The sequence below is a fragment of the Cetorhinus maximus genome, chromosome 7 (genome assembly GCF_964194155.1).
Source record: "Cetorhinus maximus chromosome 7, sCetMax3.hap1.1, whole genome shotgun sequence".
Lineage (NCBI taxonomy): Eukaryota > Metazoa > Chordata > Chondrichthyes > Lamniformes > Cetorhinidae > Cetorhinus > Cetorhinus maximus.
Window position 1 is genome coordinate 20,708,729 of NC_135885.1, and position 25,519 is coordinate 20,734,247.

Consider the following 25,519-nt stretch of genomic DNA (forward strand, 5'->3'; position numbering starts at 1 on the left):
AAAAAATAGCCATTTATCCAAGGCCGCCTCCATGAAGGATCCTTGTAGTGATTCACTTTCAAGTCTTGATTTTTCCTGCAAAGATAATCAACAAGAAAGTTGACAACATAAAACTTAAATATCATTCACCTTTTTAAAGTTTTAACTCATACTAAATAGAGTATCAATTATTACTATTACAAATTCAGGTTAATTTAGAAGCAGAAAAAACAGGATAGAGAAACCAGTGTCGTGATGTGATCCCATGACCATTACTTTCATGTTCTGGAGTGTTCCATCGGATTTTTTTTTAAAATTTTAATCCTCTTGATTCCTATTTTTATTGAACCCACAAAGGATTTAATTTACCCTGTGTCAGATAAATTAGCATGGAATGTAGGACCATTCTTGTCAGTTTGTTAATGTTAATGTTCAATCAATTATAATCTAATATAATCTATTAGGGTAGTTTTCATATCTTAATATATTGTTTGACAGATTGACAAACTCTCTCCTTCTCGTTCATCTCTCCTGAGGTGTTCACTATTGCTGAGAGTCAGTCACCTTTGGCACTTTATCAAATGATCGTTTCTCATGGTTGCCCTTAGACGATGAGTGTTACCAAGTTATGCAACTGTGAGGCCATCACAACCAACCTTAATGTTACACTCACTTAAACACACATGTGCCTTTTCCAGGAAAGGTGACTGGTAGTTGTACAGTAAAGGGTTAACTCTAGAAATAGCTACTGAGCCTGTGCGTAAAGAGCTGTGTCACAGTGATGTCACTCACTGAGAGAAGATGATTGAGAAGCACCTTAGAGAGGAGGCGTAGGTATGTCCTGATGATCTCTAACCTTGTAAATAGTTACTGACACTAAAGGCATTTTGAACAAACTACTATTGCATCCAGCCAGATCTCTTCTGGAGTAAGAAACCAATGTATCCTGAGACAACCCCATAATAACAGAGTAGTGACCAAAAATTGTTGCCACCCTAGCTGAGGGTGGTGGAGTGGTGATCACAGTGTCCTTGCTACCAACCTGAGAACAGAGAACTACTGACCAGGAATTGAAATTAGGATCTTCTGGTCTCTTAACCTCAATTATATGCTGAACATTCAAAGCATTCTTGGCATTATAAAAGAAAAGAGTATTAAAGTTGTTTACCAATCAAAAAAATCAAACTTAGTATCACCACCTTCCATGATAATAAAGTCCAACATCTCCGTATGCCACAGTGGTCTCATATGTAGCTCCTTATGTCTGTCAGATTTATGACCATGGCTGTAAACATATGAAACCCTATTTCAAATATCATTCATGGGTGTCACACACATAAGTGTGATACAATTATTGATTTAGGCTTGCTTGTTAGCAATTGGTCTAATTAGAGATTTATTTCTTGGAGAGTATGTATCACATCCGTGAATTATTAACCATGCAAAATCTGTGCATTTATGCCAAAGTTAACATCAGCATTTTAACAAAAAAACCTAAAATGAACACAGACATTACAAACCTGGGAATGATCGAATGCAATATCACAGAATCACAGAATTTTAACGGCACAGAAGCAGGCCATTCGGCCCATTATGTCTGCACCTGCTCTCCAAATGAGCATTATAACCTACTGCCATTGTGCTGCCTTTTCCCTGTATCCCTGCACATTGTTTCTATTCAAATAATCATCTAATGCCCTCTTGAATGCCTTGATTGAATCTGCCTCCCCCACACTTCCAGGCAGTGCATTCCATACCCGAATCACTCATTGTGTGAAAAGTTTTTACTCATGTCACATTTGCTTCTTTTGCAAATCACTTTAAATCTGTGCCCTCTCGTTCTTGATCCTTTTACGAGCAGGAACAACTTCTCCCTATCTACTCTGCCCAGTCCCCTCATGATTTTGAACATTTCTATTAAATCTCTTAGCCTTCTCTCCAGAGAGAACAGTCCCAACCTCTCCAATCTATCTTCGTAACCGAAGTTTCTCATCGCTGGAACCATTCTTGTAAACCTCTTCTGCACTCTCTCCAAAGTGTTCACCACCTTTCTATAATGTGGCACCCAGAACTGTACACAATACTCCAGCTGTGGTCTAATGATGTTTTATATAAATTCAGCATAACCTCCTTGCTCTTGTACTCTTTGCCCCTATTAATAAAGCCAAGGATACTATATGCCTTGTTAATTGCTCTCTCCACCTGTCCTGCCACCTTCAATGATCTATGATCTTCCTGCTCCTCCAGCTCCTTCAAAATTTCACCCCTTATTTTATATTGTCTGTCCATGTTGTTCCTACCAAAATGCATCACCTCACACTTCTCCGCATTGAACTTTATCTGCCACCTATCTGCCCACTCCACCAACGTATCTATGCCCTTTTGAAGTTCTACACTGTCCTCCTTACAGTTTATAATACTCTCAAGCTTTGTATTATCCACAAACTTTGAAATTGTCCCCTGCACACCAAGATCTTGATCATTGCTTTATATCAGGAAAAACAAGAGTTCCAATACCGACCCCTGGGGAACTCCACTACAAACCTTCCTCCAGACCGAAAAATATCCATTAACCATTACTCTCTGCTTCCTATTTTTAAGCCAATTTTGCATCCATGGTGCCATTGTCCCTTTTATTCCATGAGCAATAACTTTTCTCAAGAGTTTGTTTTGTGGCACTGTATCAAATGTCTTTTGAAAGTCCATGTACACCACATCAACAGCATTACCCTCATCGCCCTTTTCTGTTATCTCTTCAAAAACTCGGCAAGTTAGTTAAACACGATTTCCCCTTTAGAAATCCATTCTGTCTCCTCCTCATCAACCCATATTTTTCCATATGACTAATTCTATACTGAATAATTGTTTCTAGAATCGTGCCCACCACTGAAGTTAAACTGACTGGTCTGTAATTGCTGGGCTTATCCTTACAACCTTTTTTGAACAAGGGTGTAATGTTTGAAATTCTCCAGTCCTTTGGCACCTCCCCTGGGTCTAGGGAAGACTGAAGGATTATGGCCAGTGCCCCTGCAATTTCTACTCTCACTTCCTTCAATATCCTTGGATACATTTCGTCCAGTCCCGGTGCCTTGTCAACTTTAAGCACCAACAGTCTATTCAACACTTCCTCCTTATCAATTTTGAACCCTTCTAGTGACAGAGCTTCCTTGTATGTTACCATGGCCTGGGTAGCATCGACCTCCTTGGTAAAGACGGATGTGAAGGATTCATTTAATACCTCAGCCATGGGCTCTTCGTTCATGTGTAAACTCCCTTTTAGGCCCCTAATTGGCCCATCTCCTCCATTTACCACCCTTTTACTATTTATATGCCTATAGAAGACTTTAGGATTCCCCTTTATGTTGGCTGCCAGTCTTTTCTCATAATCCCTCTTCACTTCTCTAATATGCTTTTTCACCTCCCCACTGAACCTTCTGTATTCCTCTTGGTCTCTTGGTTCTCAATTGTATTTTCTACCTGACACCTGCCTTATGCACACTTTTTCCTCTTTATCTTAATTTCTATCTCCTTTCTCATCCAGGGAGCTCTGGACTTGTTTGCCCTACCTTTCCCTTACGATGGAATAAACCTTGACTGTGCTTGAACCAATTCTTTTTTGAAGGTAGCCCATTGTTCAGCTACAGCTTTTCCCACCAACCTTTCCTTCCAGTCTATCTGGCCCAGCTCCTTTCTTGCCCCATCAAAGTTGGCTCTTGCCCAGTTAATTTTTCTTACTCTGGATTATCTATTGTCCTTTTCTATCATCTAAAATGTACAATACAATGATCACTGTCTCCTAAATGCTCCCCCACTGACACTTGATCCGCTTGGCCCACCTCATTTCCAAGAACCAGGTCCAACAGTACGTCTTTACTTGTTGGATTGGACACATACCACTGTAGAAAATTTTCCTGAACACAATCTAGGAACTTTTGCCCCTCTCCGCCCTTCACACTACCACTGTCCCAGTCTGCATTCTGGTAATTAAAGTCCCCCATTAAAATTACTCTATAATGCTTGCATCTCTCTGCAATTTCCCTGCAGATTTGTTCTCCTATGTCCTTCTCACAATTTGGCGGTCTATAGATTACACCGAGCAATGTAATTTCACCCTTTTGTTTCTTAGTTCCAACCAAATTGATTCTGTACTTGAATCCTCTGGGACCTCCTCTTTCTCCAGGACTGCAATGCTCTCCTTAACCAATACGGCCACCCCTCCTTTCCTATCTTTTCTGAATACCTTGTACCTGGGAATATTTAACGCTCAGTTTCACGCTTCCTTGAGCCAAGTGTCTATTATCACCACAAAATCATATTTCCACATGGCAATCTACGCCTGTAACTCCCCAATCTTATTTACTATACTCCATGCATTCACATACATGCATAGTAATCCTGATTTAGATTTTGTTACTTTCTCCCTCACCCTGGCTTCACCTATTAACTTACTATTCTCTATGCTAATGCTATCTGTCCCTCCCAGTATTTTGCGCACCCTGGTTTTCCTCTCTAATATTTTCTCTTGGTTCCCACACCCCTGCCGAGTGAGTTTAAAGCCCTCCCAACAGCACTAGCAAAACTGCCCTCAAGGAACTCAGTCCCGGCTTTGTTCAGGTGCAACCTGTCTGGCTTGTACGGGTACCATCTCCCCGAGAGCCAGTCCCAGTGTCCCAGGAACCTAAAGCCTCCCTCGTGCACCATCTTTCCATCCATGCCTTATCCTCCTATTTCTGCACTCACTGGCACGTGGCACCAGGAGTAATCTGGTGGTTACTACATTTGGGGTCCAGCTTGCTAATTTTCTATCTAGTTCCCTAAATTCTGATTGCAGGACCACATCCCCCTTCCTACCTAAGGCATTAGTACCAATGTGGACCATGATCTGGCTGTTCACCCTCCCCCAGCAGAACTCCTGCTGGAGTCCGACAGCAATGGAACCCTGGAGGAATATCCATGGCATGCTGGGTGGATTCTCGTGGACATGGCTCCATCATGAAACAGCTAAAGGAAGGTGGAAAGTCGCCATTGATGCAGGAAGGTTCCACGTGCGTGGGAGAGTGCTTGCACGCAGCTCCGATAGGTCCTGCCACACACACACACACACACTTCTCCCTCCAGAATAACTCGTGGGCCAGCTGTGTGCAGCTGAGCTGCTAGTGTGCGGCTGGGGGATGAGGGTGCGGGGGATGCAGGGGGAGGACTCACGAAGCCTGTCAATGAAGCTGAAAGAAACCATTACATGTAATTCAGTGAAAGTGAATATATTTCCAGATTGTAAAGTGACAAAGTTGTTCATCCATGCAACCAACTGTGATCAGTATTCTTCAACTTTTGAACGCCTTAGACTTCTAGTTGCTGCCCTGACATCCGCAGCAGTGGTGGAGACAGCCTGTGCAATGTGGTTCGCTCTGATGCCTTTGGCATGGGTCCTTTGGAGAGCCGAGGCCTTGGGGGCCTCAGCTTGCATTGATGGTGGGAGTAAATGTTTGTGGATGTGGTGCTAATCAAGCGGGCTGCTTTGTCCTGGATGGTGTCAAGCTTCTTGAGTGTTATGGGAGTTCTGCTCATCCAGGCAAGTGGGGAGTATTCTATCACACTCCTGACTTGTGACTTGTAGATGGTGGACAAGCTTTGGGAAGTCAGGAGGTGAGTTACTCCTCACGGATTCCTAGCCTCTGACCTACCCTTGTAACCACAGTATTTATATGGCTAGTCCAGCTCAGTTTCTGGTCAATGGTAACCCCCAGGATGTTGATAGTGTGGGATTCAGTGTAGAAATGTCATTGAACGTCAAGGGGCGATGGTTAGATTCTCTCTTGTTGGAGATGGTCATTGCCTGACACTTGTGTGGTGGGAATGTTACTTGCCACTTGCCAGCACAAGCCTGGATATTGTCCTGGTCTTGCTCCATTTGGACATGGACTGCTTCTGTATCTGAGGAGACACGAACGGTGTTGAACATTGTGCAATCATCAGCGAACATCCCCACTTCTAACCTTATGATGGAATGAAGGTTATTGATGAAGCAGCTGAAGATGGTTGGTCTGAGGATACTACGCTGAGGAACTCCTGCAATGATGTCCTGGAGCTGAGATGACTGACCTCCAACAACCACAACCATCTTCCTTTGTGCTAGGTATGACTCCAACCAGTGGAGAGTTTTCCCCCTGATTCCTATTGACTCCAGTTTTGCTAGGGCTCCTTGATGCTGCACTGGGTCAAATGTGGCCTTGATGTCAAGGGCAGTAACTCTCACCTCGGGAATTTAGCTCTTTTGGTGATGGTACAGAATTTCCAGCAGATGCAGTGTAGACGGGGGCCAGGTGACCAACCTGGGCCAGAAGTCCTTGTCTGTGATGCTGATAGTTAGATGGCAGACTGAAACTGCAGTTCAGGGATCCATGTTACATGACTCCCATCTCTTCACACTGTCTTTGACAAAGGGCGTGTATCCCTCATATGCGTCCCCAAGGTGTTAAATGCCTCAAACATTAAGAAATGAAAGGAAGGTTGCGGGGCCCTTTGTCTTAGCAGAAGAGCAGACTTCTGTTGGCTAACCTGGGCTATGAAATGCAGATGGCCTTTGTATAGCTTTCTCTGAATTTGGACTATGCAGCCCATAATGTATCATTGGTGGCTCTTCAGGGATAATAATGTGTGAGTTTCTTTGATACTGCCAGGTAGCCTCTTTTGTTCAAGGGACAGACATAGTTTCAGCTGTTTTAGGTCTTTGTTCAGTTTCAGCTGGCAATGAGTACAACTCTATGTATCTTATACAAAAAAAATATACAGGGTGAGGTCTTAGTCCTACAGGATGAAGGTGAGTGGCAGTGGTGGATGGATGGATGGAGCTGTGAGGAAGTGAATATACAGATGGATCTGCAAGGTAAATGTTTACGAGGAGTGTGTAAAGAAGTAGGCTTGAGAAGGCAGAGTGTGGGTGTTGGCATGAAACACATGTCAGGGTGTAGGTGAATGCCACACTGTAATCACCTTTCCTGCTTTCTTAGATCATTAAACGGCAATGTACATTGAATTCAGGAGTGTGGCACCACATTACTGATGCTGACCATTTTGGCGCCTCCAACCACAGCTTCATTGTCTCAGCAGCAAGTTTCTTCCTCCCATAGCTAAGGAAGGGTATCTCCTTTCAGCTCCTCACAATACCCAGCAGGACATTCAGGGGCAGGGAGCAGCCTTTGTCCATCTTGACTCCTGTGCAACACTTCTAGTTCTCTAATTGCAGCTCCTGTAACATGCATGTCTGGGATGTCCTTTTAAATATTGGAGTTGAGATTGTCACCACATCATGCCCACTGATCGGATGAGAAATCTGAGGTGGCTGAGTTAAGAGCCCACATTCCCAAGTTTATTACACAATATTGAACACTGTAACCCTGGTCCCACCTCCAACTCTAGCCCTGCACATCAAAATCCAGCCCAATGTCTTTGCGATGGAGAGCAACTTTGAATAATAAGCTTAACTTGGTAATCACATCTCAAATGCAAGCATGCGTACAATGAGAACTTAGGAAATGTGAGTAGGAGTAGGCCATATGACCCCCCTCATCCCCTCAGCCATTCAATAACATCATGGCTGATCTTTACCATCAACTCTACCTTTGCGCCCTATCCCCATATCCCTTGATTCCTTTAATGCTCAAGAATCTATCACACTCAGTCTTAAGTATTGTCAACGACTGAGCATCCAAAGTTGAGTGTGTTAGAGAATTCCAAAAATTCACAACCCTGAATGAAGAAATTTCCCCTTAATTCAATCCTAAATAGCTGACCCCTTATCCTGAGTCTATGCCTTCTGGTTCTAGACTCTCCAGCATCTGCTCTGCCAAACCCTCTGGGAATTTTATATAAGAGCATACGAACAAGGAGTAGGAGTAGGCCATTCGGCCTCTCGAGCCTGCTCTGCCATTTAATAAGATAATGGCTGATCTGATAGTAACCTCAAATCTGCATCCCGCCTACTGCTGATAACCTATCACCCCCTTGCTTACCAAGAATCTATCCTCCTCTGCCTTAAAAATATTCAAAGACTCTGTTTCCACCGCCTTTTCAGGAAGAGAGTTCCAAAGACTCACGACCCTCTGAGAGAAAAAATTTCGTCTCATCTCTATTTTAAATGGGCGACCCCTTATTTTTAAACAGTGACCCCTAGTTCTAGATTCTCCCACAAGAGGAAACATCCTCTCCACATTCACCCTGTCAAGTCCCCTCAGGATCATATATGTTTCAATCAAGTCATCTCCTATTCTTATAAACTCCAGTGGATACAAACCTAATCTGTCCAACCTTTCATCATAAGACAACCTGCCCATTCCAGGTATTAGTTTGGTAAACTTACTCTGAACTGCTTCCAATGTTTCAATGCTGATTCTTCTAAGCTCCCAGAGAATATGGACCCATATCAGCCTCTTCTCATTGGACAACCATCTCACCCCAGGAATCAATCCAGTGAACCTTTGTTGCGCCTTCTCTAAGGTAAGGAGACCAAGACTGTATGCAGCACTTCAGGTGTGTGTGATCAGATGCAATGCATCTCCAGGGTACAGCAAATATTGAAGGTAGAAGGTTAGAATGTCCATCTGCAAAAAAACATTTGCCCAATACTCAATGCACTCAAGAGATTCATGCATCTGAACACAGCCCTTGTTAAATCTCATCTATAATTTGGAGTTGTGACATGATTTAATAAGTCTCGTGACTGTTGAGGCATCTTGTAGGTCTAACCCATCTTTCTCTGAAGGTTCCAGCCTACTCAAATCATTTAAACAGTGCACCTACGTAATAACCCCTGAAACAGTAGCCAAGGCCCAAAGGATTTAAATAATTGTCAGCTGAATTCAATAAGAATTTCCTCACATACACACTCCTCAACAAATTATGTGCAATATGGAGTAAATATTGCTTTCCTTGAACTTGATAAACAAACCTGTGAGCAAACGCCAAGCATCTGAAATGATTAAAAGGGTTTCTAAGTCTGACTCCCTTCAATTTAAATCTGTTAAGTTCTTTTTTGTTGTTTTTAAGCATTTCTTTAGTCTTAAACATAGTTTTAAAACTTAATTTAAAACTTAAATCTTCAATGTTTTCTATTTAATTCTCAGTAGAACTATTTTCATAGCCCGAAGGTTTTCTCTTCTAATGTCCATGTTTATTGCACAGATTCCCTGTAATTATAATAATTTATTTATAATAGTCTTTAGCCTCAAAATTACACTGCTCAGGAACTATCATGTGAGTGCTTAAATGTAATCATTTGAAACTCCTTTCTCCATTAATTTATCAGTGCTGTTAACTCATCTATTTTAAGCAGGTTAATGCCTCCACTGAAATAGCAGGGAGAGGAATTCCGAATGAATACATTAAGAGTTCATAAAACAGTATCCCACAGTGTAATTTCAGGGCACTTGTATATTAGTAAAAGGATTAAGCTGGTGATGATTTGACATGTAGACATTAGGATGTACAGAGTAGAAGCAGCTTGTTGCCAATTTGTGAGATAGCGTGTGAAATGTATGAGTATAATTGATCTTACCCAGCACTCCAGGGGTCAGAATGGTCCATTCTTCCTGAAGCATCCTTATACTGCTGACACTCTTCTTTCCCCTGGCTGTTTTTGAAAATACATATTTTTGTAGCATTTGAGAGCTCCTCTCAGCAGCAATTCCTTCCCTTTTTCATTGAGAAACCTAGGTGAAGGACCAAACTGCACATCCCCAATCCTAATTGCCCCACTAATGGTGGCTATGCCTTCGGTTGCCTATAGGCCCTAAGCTTTGAAACTCCCTCTCAAAATCGCACCACCTGTCTCTCCTCTTATAACCTCCTCAAAACCTACCTCTTTGACAAAACTTTAAGCCATCTGTCTGAATAGCGCCTTATGTGGTTTAATGTAAATTTATGTATAAAACCGCTCCTGTGAAGTCCTTTGTTTTGAATATGCTAAAGGTGTTATGAAAATACAAATTGTTGTAGTGGTATAGCTCCTTATCCCATCCTTCAAAAATATCTCAAAGCACTTTGTGTACAAGAGCTACTACTGTAATGGTCAGCTCTGAAAACAGATCCATACTGTCAATGGGTATACCCAGCTGAATCTGGCAAGTAAACCCAACTACCTGACCTGTGAAAAGTGAACTTGGTGTCATTAAATTCAGGGCATTTATATGGAGGCCTCGAATAGATCGTCTTTTATAATCTCCTGATTGTAATCATTTGCAAGCAAATTAGTGCCACTTTTACATTGGGTATTTTTTTAGCTGGTCTCTGTTTTAATGTTTAACATTTGCCTATTAAAAGCAGGTGTAACTGGGATTACTTACTCCATCCTTTAGAAGTTTAATTGTTGTAGGTAGAATTAACAATTTACAACACCGTTGCAGATTATCTTTGACTCTTTATATGACCAGGTGCCTGTTGAAGACAACAAGGAGGTAAAATTCAGTGACTTGGCTTTTTAAAGAAGGATGTTTCCTGAATATAAATTCTCTGGCGGGGAAATCAAGAACAGGGGGATGTAATCTTCAAAGGAGGAATGATGTCAGGAAGACACATCTTCATACAATGGTGTAGTGGAAATATGGACATCATTCTCCCAAAAGGCTGTGGATGCTACTGCAATTGGAGATTTCAAGGCAGAGGTCAATATATTTTGTTATCAAAAGATATGGAGCAAAGGCAGGTAAATTAATTTGAGGGACTGAATGGCCTATTTCTATTGCAATATTTCAGTGACGGATTGCTCATGGCACAGGGCTGTGTGTTTTGGAGCACCCAACACATGACTCCTAGTGTGGAGGATTCCACAATCCGCACGTGGGAAAGGTTTTGATGCACAACTCTGTAGTTTACCATGGGTAACTCAGGATTATCTACAGCAAAGCCCCTTAACTTCTGACAAAGCCTAGGCTGATTCCTAGGATGAAGGGGATGTTTTATGAGGAAAGGTTGAGCAGTTTGGGCCTATACTCGTTGGAGTTTAAAAGAATGAGAGGTGATCTTATTGAAACATGTTAGATTCTAAGGGTGTAGATGCTGAAAGGATGTTCCCCCTTGTGGGGGAGAACTAGGGGGCACAGTTTCAAAATAAAGGGTCTTCCTTTTAAGACAGGGATGAGGAGGAATTTTTTTTCTCAAGAGGGCCATTAATCTTGACACCATAGAGCAGTGGAGGCTGGGTCATTCAATATATTCAAGGCTGAGTTAGACAGGTTTTTGATGTACTAAGGGATCAAGGGTTATGGAGGTCAGGAAAGTAGAGATAAGGCCACAATCAGATCACATGAGATGGGACATGTTCATAAATTACACTAAAACTTTATTAAACTGTTTAAATCCCTACATGAAACCTCATCCCGCCGGTGGATGAGGTTTCATGTTTTTTCTATTGCCCGCCAGGGCTCCTGGCCTGCCCGCCAACCTTAAGGTTGGACGGGCAGGTCCTTTGATTGTTTCGAAGATCCTGTCAATGGCCTCAATTGGCCATTGACAGGTCAGCAGGCCCGCAGCTGATTTTGCTGTGCCCCTGCCTTCCTGAAAATTTAAATGGGGTGGGATGATGTCAGGGGTTCCCCTTGACGTCATCCCGCGTCATTTTACGCGTCGGCGAGCAGGCCCCGCCCCCAGCTCACCGACGGCAAAATTCTGCCCACAGAGTAATTTACATGCTAAGAAAAATTATTTTCTTGACACCAATGTGCTTAACGAAAATATCATTTGACAAGAAATAATAAAAATAACCTTTTTCTTCTACATACTTTCAATTAATCTATCTGGCTGGGTATCTCTGGGTATCTTTCTGTCTGGGTATCTCCTTCCACCTTCATTGACTTATCCTGCTCTCTCAACATCTCTGCCTGTGTCAAACCTGCACTTTGAGTACCAACTTCACTTAATGGTTGGCACTGTGACATTGATTGATTTGTCTTAATCAAAGAACGTGTCTCACTTTGCTCTACCGATAGATTCTGTGATACCGAAAATTTTCCAGTTTCATTGTGACTTTCACTTTCTTTCTGCCTTTCACTTTGGGCGCAGGAGGAATTTAGATTATAAGAGGTTTACCCTGCACTTCCTTTGTCAGATATTCTCTTTCAAGCAAATGACCCACATGACATTGACTGAGTCTCACTCTAATCTTCACTAGATATGTGAATGTACCTATACTCATTACAAGAACTCCAATCACATCCTTCTCTTTATCACCTCAGTGGTTTTTCACCATTACCTTCTGACCAGCACAGAACTCGAAGCTTCATGTCTGGTGTATCATGACTCATCATCACTTTGTCTTGCTTTTCTAAAACAAAAATACCTGGGAAAACTCAGCAGGTCTGGCAGCATCTGCGGAGAGGAACACAGTTAACGTTTCAAGTCTGAATGACCCTTCAACAGAACTAAGTAAAAATAGAAGAGAGGTGAAATATAAGCTGGTTTAAGTAGGGGTGGGACAAGTAGAGCTGGATAGAGGGCCAGTGATAGGTGGAGATAATCAAAAAATGTCACAGACAAAAGGACAAAGAGGTGTTGAAGGTGGTGATATTATCTAAGGTATGTGCTAATTAAGAGTAGAAAGCAGGACAAGCAAGGTACAGATAGCCCTAGTGGGGGTGGAGGAATCAAAAAGGCTAAAAGGTAGAGATAAAACAATGGATGGAAATACATTTAAAAATAATGGAAATAGGTGGGAAAAGAAAAATCTATATAAATTATTGGGAAAAAAAGGGGGGATTGGAAAGGGGGTGGGGATGGGGGAGAGAGTTCATGATCTAAAATTGTTGAACTCAATATTCAGTCCGGAAGGCTGTAAAGTGCCTAGTTGGAAGATGAGGTGCTGTTCCTCCAGTTTGCGTTGAGCTTCACTGGAACAATACAGCAAGCTAAGGACGGACATGAGAGCAGGGTGGAGTGTTGAAATGGCAAGCGACAAGGAGGTCTGGGTAATGCTTGCGGACAGACTGAAGGTGTTCTGCAAAGTAGTCACCCAGTCTGCATTTGGTCTCTCCAATGTAGAGGAAATCGCATTGGGAGCAACGAATGCAGTAGACTAAATTGAGGGAAGTGCAAGTGAAATACTGCTTCACTGGAAAGGAGTGTTTGGGCCTTTGGACGGTGGGGAGAGGGGAAGTTAAGGGGCAGGTGTTGCACCTTCTGCGGTTGCATGGGAAGGTGCCGTGGGAGGGGGTTGAGGTGTAGGGGGTGATGGAGGAGTGGACCAGGGTGTCCCAGAGGGAACGATCCCTGCGGAATGCCACCGGTGGGGTGAAGGGAAGATGTGTTTGGTGGTGGCATCATGCTGGAGTTGGCGGAAATGGTGGAGGATGATCCTTTGAATGTGGAGGTTGGTGGGGTGATAAGTGAGGACAAGGGGGACTCTATCATGTTTCTGGGAGGGAGAGGAAGGTGTGAGGGCGGATGCGCGGGAGATGGGCCAGACACGGTTGAGGGCCCTGTCGACCATTGTGGGTGGGAAACCACTTGCTTTTCTCTTAGTTTGCCATTGACTTCAAGCTTAAGCAAACTAAACCTTGTTCTAGGAACATATTTAAACACTAACAGGTAAGGTGAGCAAATTAAATTATGAGGTTATTCTGTAAGAGAACAGAAAACTGTCTAGCCTGTGTCAAAGAGAAGTATGGAAATTACTGCCTGGCTTGTCACCTAGCAAATACCTCTGCAAAGACCTCTTCACAATCTGCGCATTTCATTCAGCAGCACCATTTGGTGCTGGTGATATGGTGGTGTTAGAGTGTTTTACTCAATTCTTACTCAGAAATATTTCAAACTCTCCTGATGTAAACTGTGGACTATTACCTGACACCAACAAATCTGGGACTGCAGAAATTGCAAACAAGCTTTTCAAAACCGTAATAGTATTGGCATTTGTGGTATTGTGCATAGACCCAACATTTATCCACTTGCTATAGCTATTGTCTAAAACAAGGTACTCTTTCCCTTCGACTTAAAGAAATTGACATGCACTTCTTACCATGGTTTTCTTGTATTTGATCATGGAATGAAGGGAACCTTGGTTGGATCATTTCTCATTCTGAGGCACACTTCTCTACTTTTTACTAAACCTTCAATATCTCTATCTACCTTTAGATACCAAAAATAGCTTTTTGCTATGGGACTATCCCTGTGCGTTCTTGAAGAAGTTCCTCTAACAATCTCTCTCTAAATCTTGGTGGAAAAATTAATCTTAAACACCATAGGAGACAGCTTTGAACTACACTCAGTTCATTTCTACATGTGAAATACTCCTGCAGTTTCTTATCATCACACACTTTAGGCCAGCAATTCATGACATAATTGAGCCCTTTACTGAGCATTACATCCTTCTGAGGTTCTTCACCAATTTCTCTGGCAGACACTGGCATGTCATTTGTGTTTGTAAAGTAATTCACAAATAGCTCAGTGGCCAGAAATGAATCAGTCTTCACAGGAAATCTCAAAAAAACATCCAAATTTGGATGATCTGCTGACTTATGGTATTTAATATCGAGCTAATGGCTAATTTTTATCATTTGATTCTCCTTGCTCAAAGACCACCTTATTTTCCCTTAAAACATCCACAATGAAAGTTGTACTCTTACTGATCTCTACTGTAAATAACTTGGCCCAGTTTAACCATATTTACCATCAGGGAGATTTTGCTTCCTGCTACTACTACCTATGGAAAGTAATAGGTTGTATCATCATATTCCGCTCTAACACTAACTCTATCTAACACTGGAATTGGAATAACTAGCCAGCTTCACACCAGTTTTGTGTAAAAGAATGTGACTTAGGGATTTCTTGTATTCTCCTTCCAAAATAACAGACACGCTGCAGCTGCATCAAAGATGAAAGTCAGGTGTGAATCTCCGACTTTCATTTTTATTGTGGCTGCTGGAATTATAACTTCAGCCCTTTTATACATTCCAACGAGAAAGAAAAATTCCAAGGGGAAGGCCCACCATCAGAATGAATGGGTCATTCTCGCATTGGCAGGCTGTGACCACAAGGGGTACCACAAGGATCAGTACTTGGGCCCCAGCTGTTCACAATATATATCAATGCTTTGGATGTGGGGACCAAATATAATATTTCCAAGTTTGCGGATGATACAAAGCTAGGCAGAAATGTGTGTTGTGAGGAAGATGTAAAGCGGCTACAAGAGTACTTCGACTGACATAGTGAGTGGGCAAGAACATGGCAGATGAAATATAATGTGGAAAAATGTGAGGTTATCCTCTTTGGTAGAAGGAATAGATGTACAGAGTATTTCCTAGATTGTAAGAGATTAGAACGTGTAGATGTAAAAAGGGACCTGGGTGTCCTTGTCCATAAGTCACTGAAAGTTAGCATGCAATTAGGAAGGCTAATGGAATGTCAGCTTTTAACGCAAGAGGACTTGAGTATTTGAGTAGTGAAGACTTGCTTCAATTGTATAGAAGCTTGGTTAGACCTCACCTGGAATACTGTGTGCAGTTTTGGCCCCCTTACCTCAGAAAGGATATTATTACCATAGAGGGAGTGCAACAAAGGTTCACTAGACTTCTTTCCAGGATGGTGGGGCTGCCTTATAAAGAGAGATTGGGGAAACTGGGCCTGTATTCTCTAGAGTTTCGAAGAATGAGAAGTGATCTCGTTGAAACCTACTAAATACTTAAAGGAATAGACAGAGCAGATGCAGGTAAGGTGTTTCCTCTGGTTGGGGAGTCTAGAACCAGGGGACACAATTTCAAAATAAGGGGGAAGCCACTTAAGATCGAGATGAGGAGAAACTACTTTACTCAAAGGGTTGTGAATCTTTGGAATTCTCTACCCCAGAGGGCCGTGGAAGTTCAGTCATTAAGTATGTTCAAGATGGAGATTGATAGATTTCTGATTAACAATAATGTAAAGGGTTTTGGGAATAGTGTGGGTAAAAGGCATTGAAGTGTTTAATCAGCCATGATCGTATTGAATGACGGAGCATGCTCAACGGGCTGAATGGCCTTCTCCTGTTCCTATTGTTAGGGGGAAATTAAAAATGCTAAAAGAGAATACAGTAAGAATTTACTGAAAAACCCCATAAATCTCCAGGCAGGCATGGCTGCTAAACATACTAAGAGTTGAAGATTACCAGATGAACATTACACAGTCTTGAGAGTCAGACTGGAGACAAAAGTATGACATAAATTAGGTTAAGTGTACTCCTCTCTCAGATAGGGAAGGGGCAGATGGTTTTAGCTTAGATATGGGAAGATGAACAATGGACAAAGAAGGGGCCTTGATGAAACACAAACAGTCTTGAGTTGTGAGAACCAAGGTCTTTGTGTACGTGTTTTAATTTTGATTGAATAATATAATTATGTATACATCCTTTAGAGTAATTGGTTAGCAAAATCACATGTTTATGTACTCAGTAGGATAGAGTTAGCATGGGACCAGTGTGTCGGTTACTGATTGGATGTATTCAAATCTACTCAAATGTATTATGATAAGAAAAAGTACAGAAGTAGTGAAATGTAATCAACCTGGGAGCTGGGTCTTCATTCTTAGGAATGATTGTGGCTCCCTTGCATATGCTTGAATAAAACCGGTTAAGAGGAAGCCTGAGTCTCTGTGGTCATTGCGGGATTGGAGAGCGTATCATCTTCACTATGTTCCTATGTCCCTAAACCTTCTCTGAACTGCTGCTAATACATCTACATCTTTCCTTAAATAAGGAGACCAATACTGTACACATTATTTCATATGTGGTCTCACCACTGCCCTGTGCAACTGAAGCATATCCTCCTTACTTTTGTAATCAATTCCCCTTGCAATAAACAATAACATTCGATTAGCTTTCTTAATTACTTGCTGTACCTGAATACTAGCCTTTTGTGATTCAGGACACCCAGATCCCCCTGAATCTCAGAGCTCTGCAATCTCTCAACATTTAGATAATATGGTTCTTTTTTATTCTGACTGTCAAAATGGACAATTTCACATTTGCCCACATTATACTCCATTTGCCAGGTCTTTGCCCACTCACTTAACCTATCCATGTCACTTTGTAGCCTCCTTACGCCCTCTTCACACCTCACTTTCCTACCTATCTTTGTATCATCAGCAAATTTAGCAGCCACGCCATCTGTCCCTTCACGGGGTTATGCTTCAGTTATAGAGGGCATTGGTGAGGCCACATCTAGAGTACTGTGTATAGTATTAGTCTCCTTATTTGAAGAAGGATGTAAATGAAAGCAGTTCAGAGAAGGTTTACTAGACTAATACCTGGAATGGGCGGGTTGTCTTATGAGGAAAGGTCAGACAGGCTAGGCTTGTACCTGGTGGAGTTTGGAAGAGTAAGAGGCAATTTGAATGAAAGTGAAGATCCTGAGGGATCTTGACAGAGTGAAAGTGGAAAGGATGTTTCATCTTGTTGGAGAACTAGCGGGCACTATTTAAAAATAAGGGGTTGCTCATTTAAGGACAGAGATGAGGAGGAAATTTTTCTCTCAGAAGGTCATGAGCCTTTGGAACTCTCTTCCTCAAAAGGCAGTAGAAGCAGATTCTTTGAATATTTGTTAAGGCAGAGGTAGATAGATTCTTGATAAGCAAGGGAGTGAAACGTTATTGGAGGTAGGCAGGGACGTGGAGTTGAGGTTTTAATTAGATCAGCCATGATCTTATTGAATGGTGGAGCATGCTCAAGGGGCCAAGTGGCCTATTCCTGCTCCTAATTTGTATGTTTGTATTTTTTACTTTCATTTTCCATGTGCTGTTTTCCTTGCTCTCTGAATGAGTACAACTTTTGATCATTCTGCTCGATACCATCAACTTCTGTTCCCGTAGCCATCATATATGCATTGGAGGATTTCCAGACTCCTGAACTCGCTTTCGATCTACCATAAAATCAGCCTGGTGAATGGCAGGCTGATGGCAGAATTAACACAATCTTAGCAAAGTGATTTAGTTTATCACAGTTCTTACACTGCTTTCCATAGGCTGAACAACTATGTGTTAAATGATCTGTTCTGCAACGGCTGCATTTAAATGTTTTAATAGCCATTTTGTTCTTTTTACTTTCAGACTTTCTATTTGTTTTTTTGCCCGGGACTTTCTGTTTAACTGCATCTAACTGCATGACCGTGTGTGGCTTATCATCATCTGTTGCCTATCTAATTTGGCATTTCATTGTCTCTGCCGCTCTGCAGACACTTGTTGCTTTCTCCAGCGTGAGATCAACTTCTCTCAAAAGCCGTTCTCTCAGAGAGTCATTTGTGATTCCGCAAGTTATTCTATCTTGGATGAGTGATTCTTCAAGCTCTCCAAATTCACACAATTTAGCTCATTCTCTCAGCTCAGTTATGTATTGATTAATGTTGTCACAACCTTGTATGCACATAAAAAAATGGTGTCTTTCATGCATGATGTTTTTCTTAGGGTTCCAGTAGGCTTTGAATTTTTCCATTATTTCTTTCAAATCATTTTGTTTCTGATCACTTTCAAACATAAATGTGTTATAATATAGGCTTCTAGAACTGCTTCTCCTGCTACATAAAAAAAGAAGAAAGACTGTACCTGGGGATCTTTTTTATCACTGACCCAGGCACCAGTGTTACAATGTCATTCAGCCAGTCAAGATCTCAATTGAAACTTCAAAGAAGGCCTGGGAGCTGTCCTCTTGCTAAATGAGGCACCAGTGGCATATGCTTCAAAGACAATGACTGAAACACAGCAGCGGTATGCCTAAATAGAGAAAGATATGCTAGCAATTGTTTTTGGCCTACAAAGCTTCCGCCAGTTTGTCTATGGCAAAGGCATAGAGGTAGAGTCTGATCATAATCATTTAGAAGCTATACTTCAAACGCCCCTGAACTGTGTACCACCAAGAATCCAAAGATTACTAATGCGTCTGCAGAAGTACCAGGCCAGAGTTAAATACAGACCGGGCAAGGAAATGTACATCACAGACACTCTGTCACGTGCATAATTACCCATCATGGAGGAAGAGGATAAAGAAACGGAAGCACAGGTTCACATGCTGACAAAGAACTTACCTGTGGCTGTAATCAAACTGGATGAGATCAGGAAAGTGACCAAGAATGACGCCACCTTGAGAAAACTGGAGCAGATTGTGCAAACTGGCTGGACCACACATTGGAGCGGAGCCCCACTTCTGCTGTATAAGAGTACTGGAACTTCTATCAGGAACTTCATGTTGCAGAAGGAATACTTTTCAAGGGAGAAAAGATCATAATTCCTGCAACACTGAGGAAAGAAATGCTGCAGCGCGTACATGAAAGTCACCTCAGCATAGAAACGTTCAGGAGAAGAGCTCGAGATGTAATGTATTGGCCTGGAATGGGAGCACAAATTGGGGAAATGGTGAATGCCTGTACAGTGTGCCATAGGTACAGTAAATCGCAACAAAAGGAACCACTTCAACCACACAGTGTTCCAGAGAAGCCCTGGCAGAAAATTGAGGTGGAATTATTCACATTTGACAAAGAGAGTACCTACTAGCAGTAGATTATTACTCAAAGTTTTTTGAGTCTGTGCTGCTGAAAAATAATAGTAAGAGCATCACTGTAATAAATCATTTAAAATCAATTTTTGCTCACCACCGCATACCTGAAGTGCTCATCTCAGATAACAGTCCATGATTTTCAGGCACTGAGTTTCACAAAGTTGCACAGGACTGGGAGTTTTGCCACACTACATCAAGTCCCAAATATTGACAATCCATGTCAATGGATTGACAATCCATGGAATGGTGGAACGTACTGTGCAGACCTTAAAACATCTGTTGAAGAAGGCAAAAGTGGACGGAAGAGATTCCTAACTGGCTCTGCTGGATTTCAGGAATACCCCATTAGAGGGCATTGGATCATCTCCAGCACAGCTCCTGATGGGGAGAAGACCAAGAACTAAGCTTCCAGCTGTGCCCCAACTGTTACTTCTACAGCCAGTGAGCTACAGCGTGCAGGACCTGTTCAAACTGAGACAGCAGAAGCAGAAACAGTACTTTGATCAAAGTGCCCTAACTCTGCCTGACCTGAACACGGGAGAGACAGTGAGGATTCAACATGAAGGGATCTGAAATCCTGCTGTTGTTACAGGAATCACAGAACCAAGGTCTTACATAGTGCAGAGTCCAAATGGACAACAGTACAGGATAAACCAGAAATTCTTATGGAAAACAAATGAAATGCAACCTTGCACTGAACCAGAAAGTGTAGCTGAAGATCAAAAACCAGAACGTCCCAGTGAATCAACAGATAACCAGACAAAGCCCGAGAGTCCTGAAAACTATCCAAGGGGTGATAGTGACACAGAGCTGGAGAAGGCCCCTTGTCTTCAAAATCACCTCTGTAACCATTCAGAACAACCAGTGGAAGAATTGTGAAAAAACCAAAGATACAGAGATGAGTAAAGGACACATCAGACTGATCAAAACAGAGTGAGAAAGGATAAGAGACTTTGTGTACTTGTATAAAGGTTTGTTTTTTTTAAAAAGGGGGAATGTCATGATAATAGTTGATTGTGGTAGTGGACTCCAGTATTAGATACTATATGGTACTCTGTACTCAATATGGGGTCACCTTACCTGGGAATTGAAGGTCCAGTAGCACATGTTGGAGCCTGTTTTGATAGAATTCAGCTACTGCAGATATGTGTTTATGTTAGGAAAATGTGTTATCAATAAAGATAATTCAGCCACAATGTTGACAGCCTGTGTGCATCATTGAAGCAAGAAACAAGACACTCACCTTCTGGAGTTCAGTTCTTTTGTCCATGTTTGAACCAAGGCTGTAATGAGGTCAGGAGCTGAGTGGCCCTGTTGGAGCCCAAACTGAGCATCAGTGAGCAGGCTATTGCTAAGCAAGTGTCACTTGATAGCACTGTTAATGACACTTTACATTGCTTTACTGATGATGAGACTAGACTGATTGGGTGGTAATTGGCTTGGTTGGATCTGACCTTTTTGTGTACAAGACATACCTGGGCAATTTTCCACATAGCCAGGTAGATACCAGTGTTGCAGCTGTACTGGAACAGCTTGGCTGGGAGCATGGCAAGTTCTGAAGTACAAGTCTTCAGTACTATTGCCAGAATATTGTCAGGGCCCATAGCCTTTACAGTGCCCAGTGCCTTCAGCATGTGGTGTGAATCAAATTAGCTAAAGGCTGGCATCTGTGATGCTGGGGATCTTCAGAGGAAGCTGAGATGGATCATCCACTCAGCACTTCTGGCTGAGGATTGTTGCAGGTACTTCAGCCTTATCTTTTGCACTGGTGTGCTGGGTTCCCCCATCATTGACGATGGAGATATTTATGGAGCTGCCTCCTCCATTGAGTTGTTTAATTATCCACCATCATTCATGCCTGGATGTGGCAGGACTGCAGAGCTTAGATCTGATCTGTTGGTTGTGGAATCTCTTAGTTCTGTCTATCATTTGCTGCTTATACTGTTTGGCATGGAAGTACTCCTGTGTTATTGCTTCACCAGGTTGACAACTCATTTTTAGGTATGCCTGCTGCTGCTCCTGTCATGCCCTCCTGAACTCTGCATTGAACCAGGTTGATCCCTGGCTTGGTGGTAACTGTAGAGTGGGGGCCGGGCCATGAGGTTACAGATTGTGGATGAGAACAATTCTGCGACTACTGATAGGCCACAGCGCCCCCTGGTTGTGGAGTCTTGAGTTGCTGGATCTGTTCAAAATCTATCCCATTTAGCACGGTGATAGTGCCACACAACATGATGGAGGGTATCCCGAATGTGAAGATGGGACTTCGTCTCCACAAGGACTGTGCGGTGGTCACTCCTACCAATACTGTCATGGCAGATGCATCTGCGGCAGTCAGGTTGGTCAGGATGAAGACGAGAATGTTTTTCCCTTTTGTTGGTTCCCTCACCACCTGCCGAAGACCCAATCTAGCAGCTATGTCCATTAGGACTCAGCCTGCTCAGTGTGTAGTGGTGCTACTGAACCATTCTTGGCGATAGACATTGAAGTCCCCCACCCAGAGTACATTCTGCGCCCTTGCCACCTTCCGTGCTTCCTCTGAGTGGCGTTCAACATGGAGGAGTACTGATTCATCAGCTGAGGGTGGGGGTACGTAGTAATCGGCACTAGGTTTCCTTGTCCATGTTTGACCTGAAGCCATAAGACTTCAGGGGGCCCAGAGTTGAGGTTACATTCAGATTAGCCATGATATTATTGAATGGCGGAGCAGACTCGAGGGACTGAGTGGCCGACCTCTGATTCTAATATGTTCGTACGAGTCAATGTTGAGGACTCCCAGGCCAACTCCCGACTGTATACCACTGTGCCACCAGCCCTACTGTGCCTGTCCTGCCGGTTGGGCAGGACATACCCAGGAATATTGATGGTGGAGTCTGGGAAATTATCTGTAAGGTATGATTCCGTGAGGATGACTATGTCAGGCTGTTTCTTAATTCATCTGTGGGACAGCTCTCCCGATTTTGGCACCAGCCCCCAGATGCTAATAAGGAGGACTTTGCAGGGTCAACAGGGCTGAGTTTGCTGTTGTTGGTTCCATTGCCTAGGTTGATGCCGGGTGGTCCGTCTGGTTTCATTCCTTTTAGATGTTTCAGCGATTTGATACAAGTGATTGGGTGCTAGGCCATTTCAGAGGGCATTTAAGAGTCAACCACGTTGCTGTGGATATCGAGTCACATGTAGGCCAGACTAGGTAAGGACGGAAGATTTTCTTCCCTAAGGGACAGTAGTGAACCAGATAGGTATTTATGACAATCATTTCATGCTCATCATTAGACTTTTAATTCCAGGTTTTTATTGATTTCAAATTTCACCATCTGCTGTGGTGTGATTCAAACCCACGTCCCCACAGCATTACCCTGGGTCTCTGGGTTACTAGTCCAGTGACAATACCACTACACCACTGCCTCCCCCTAATATCTTTACAGACACATAAAAATTCAGACAGATAAGCAATTTACAATAACTATCTTATACTCTAACATTCGGGGTAAGTATGATGTATATGTGAATTAACAGGCGAATTCTGGTCAGAAACACCACACTCCAAAAATAAATGACAAGCGCAACCAAAGCAGATTCCATGGATTTCTCAACAACACACCCAGGTGTTTGTCACATTGTGGGCCAACCAGTCTCACTGAAACTTCATCTTTCTCAAGAGGGTTTCCCATCTCCACGTTTGAAGAACTTGCCTTGGAATTCTTTTCAAAATTGCTCCCACTCGGATGGCTTCAAAAGGAACCAACTCCAGGGTTTCAGACTTGCCTTCCAAGATTCCTATCCCCTGGATCTCCGAGTACACACAAGCTTCACCTTCCAACCACAATTTCAGATCTTCGGCCATGCCAAACAGTACACCACTACTCCAAAAGACCTGCAGTAAGGAGTCATCAACCTTCGGCTGCCTCCTCAGATCTTCAGGGCTTTTGTCAGCCATGTGTGGGTGGCTTTTCAATGGCTGCAGGGCTAGGGATTTCTTGGCAAAGGGGGAGAAGTGGCCTCATGCGAGGAAAGAGGCTACAGGACGAGGTCTGTACTGGGGTAGGAGGGTAACCCAGGGTGTGTGTGGGGGCACATGTTCTGTGCAAATGGCCTCAAAATGGTGAGGGCTGAGCAGGCAGTCTCCAGAGGGGATATGGACAGATGGACATGTGAGGGTATGTGTGTGAGACTGGGTGGTGATGTCCCTTGAGCTGGCAGTGAGCTAGCTGCCAGTGAATGTGTGATGGGCTTGAGTGTGAGAGTTTAGAGTAATGAGCCTTACCCTGGCTGCACGGATGAGATCATTCATCTTCTATCTGCACTGGAGGCCAACCTCTTCTGTGCAGCATTGGCACTGATCACCACTGCCATAGCCTACCAAGCCAGAATGCGGCCAGAGGTGGGGGGTAAAGGACATCATGGTGGGACTCCACGGTGTCCAGAGGGCGCTCGAGGGCTGCAGTCTTCTTGCCTTTCGGGGCCATGTCTTCTTTTCGGCAGTCCTGGGCTGGAAGCACTGAGCATGGCTTTACTTTAAATGTGGTGCCTGGCGTGATGAAATGGCGAGGTGGTGGTGTGGCACATTAACTGGAGCCCACCCACCATCGAAATGGCATGTATCCCAGGAATGCTTAATTAATGTGGCAGGTTTGGGACAATATGGCGTGAAAAGCCGCCATTAGTGCAAATCTACGACAATTAGGCCCAACGTCTAAAACCAGGCCAGGTAACTGCCTTTCTCCCATTGTCCCTTTCTCCTATTCCAAGGAACTTTGAAATCATTTCCTCTGAAAGGTGTTTGCGATTGGCTAAATATATGCAAAGCCCTCAATGTTTTTAAAGCATTGAGAACATCCATTCAATTTTGCTTCACTTTTTCTTGAATAATCTACCTCTATTATCATAGCAATGGTAGAAGAATTGCCGAAAGTACTGTGAGTGTATCAGCAAATTTCCCATGTGGCACCTTATTACCTTTCTGACATTTTGCTTACTTGTCATGCTCCAAGATTAAAAATAAGAACAGATGGTTTTATAATTGAGTACAATCCGCAAACCCTAGTTGGTGTCAGAATAATAGCTTAATAAAATGAATAACGTTTGAGTAGTAAACTTTGACAAACTTTAAACACCATCCAAAGGCAGTTGATAAAGCTTGTAAAATGTGCATCAGATGGTAAATAGAATAGATATCTGAAGATAGGAGGTATACCAGATATGTTTGTAGAATTTCAATGAAAGGCAGTCTGGAAAGAAAAAAATAAGATGGGTAGAAATATGTTTCACATTGTCTGCCTAAATGTCTCTTGGTATCACCCTACGTGCTGTTTGGTGAGCCCACGGCTGCAGCCCTGTGAACATATTCAAGTTAGTTCTGTTTTAAGCTAGTTAAACTGCTTTTTGGGCAGCTGAAGGATGACGGTTCCAGTGGCAAAATGGCATCCATGATTGTGAAAGCCTGACCTTGTTCAAATTTGGTGGACAGGCTGCCAGATTACTCACACTCCTAAGTCCTATGTTCCTATGTAGTGTCAAGGAGGCCTCCCAGTACAGCTTGCTTTCCTTTAGCCTCAGTTATGCCGCCAAAGGGCAGAAACACAGCAATTGTTTTTCTGGGACCAGTTCCTAGCGCCATTTCTATAATTTTTAAAATAAATTTCAAACTTCATGTTCATCAATTAACAGGAAAACATACTTGGTCTATGCTTAATTTACCAGACACTTCATGGGAAATTATTGTAACCTGATGAGCAGGGCTCCTGAATCAAACAACCTTCAAACTCTCAGTAAACACTCACAACACAAGGAAGTAAATGGGAGTTAGGGATTTTACTTGCACTACAACCCGCTTATGAAACCTTCAGCCTTAATGTGCAAAACAATGTTATAAGTGTCACTGGAGTAGACTGCAGATGGCTTTGCAGGATGGCCTCAAGCAGCTCTGGCCCTAGAAGGTTTAGGGCTGCCTCGTGTGGACATGGACAGATGTATTCTGCGCTGGTTTCCAGGCACCAGCAAGGGTCCTGCTGGAGTGGCAGTGGTAGGTGCCTGAATGCT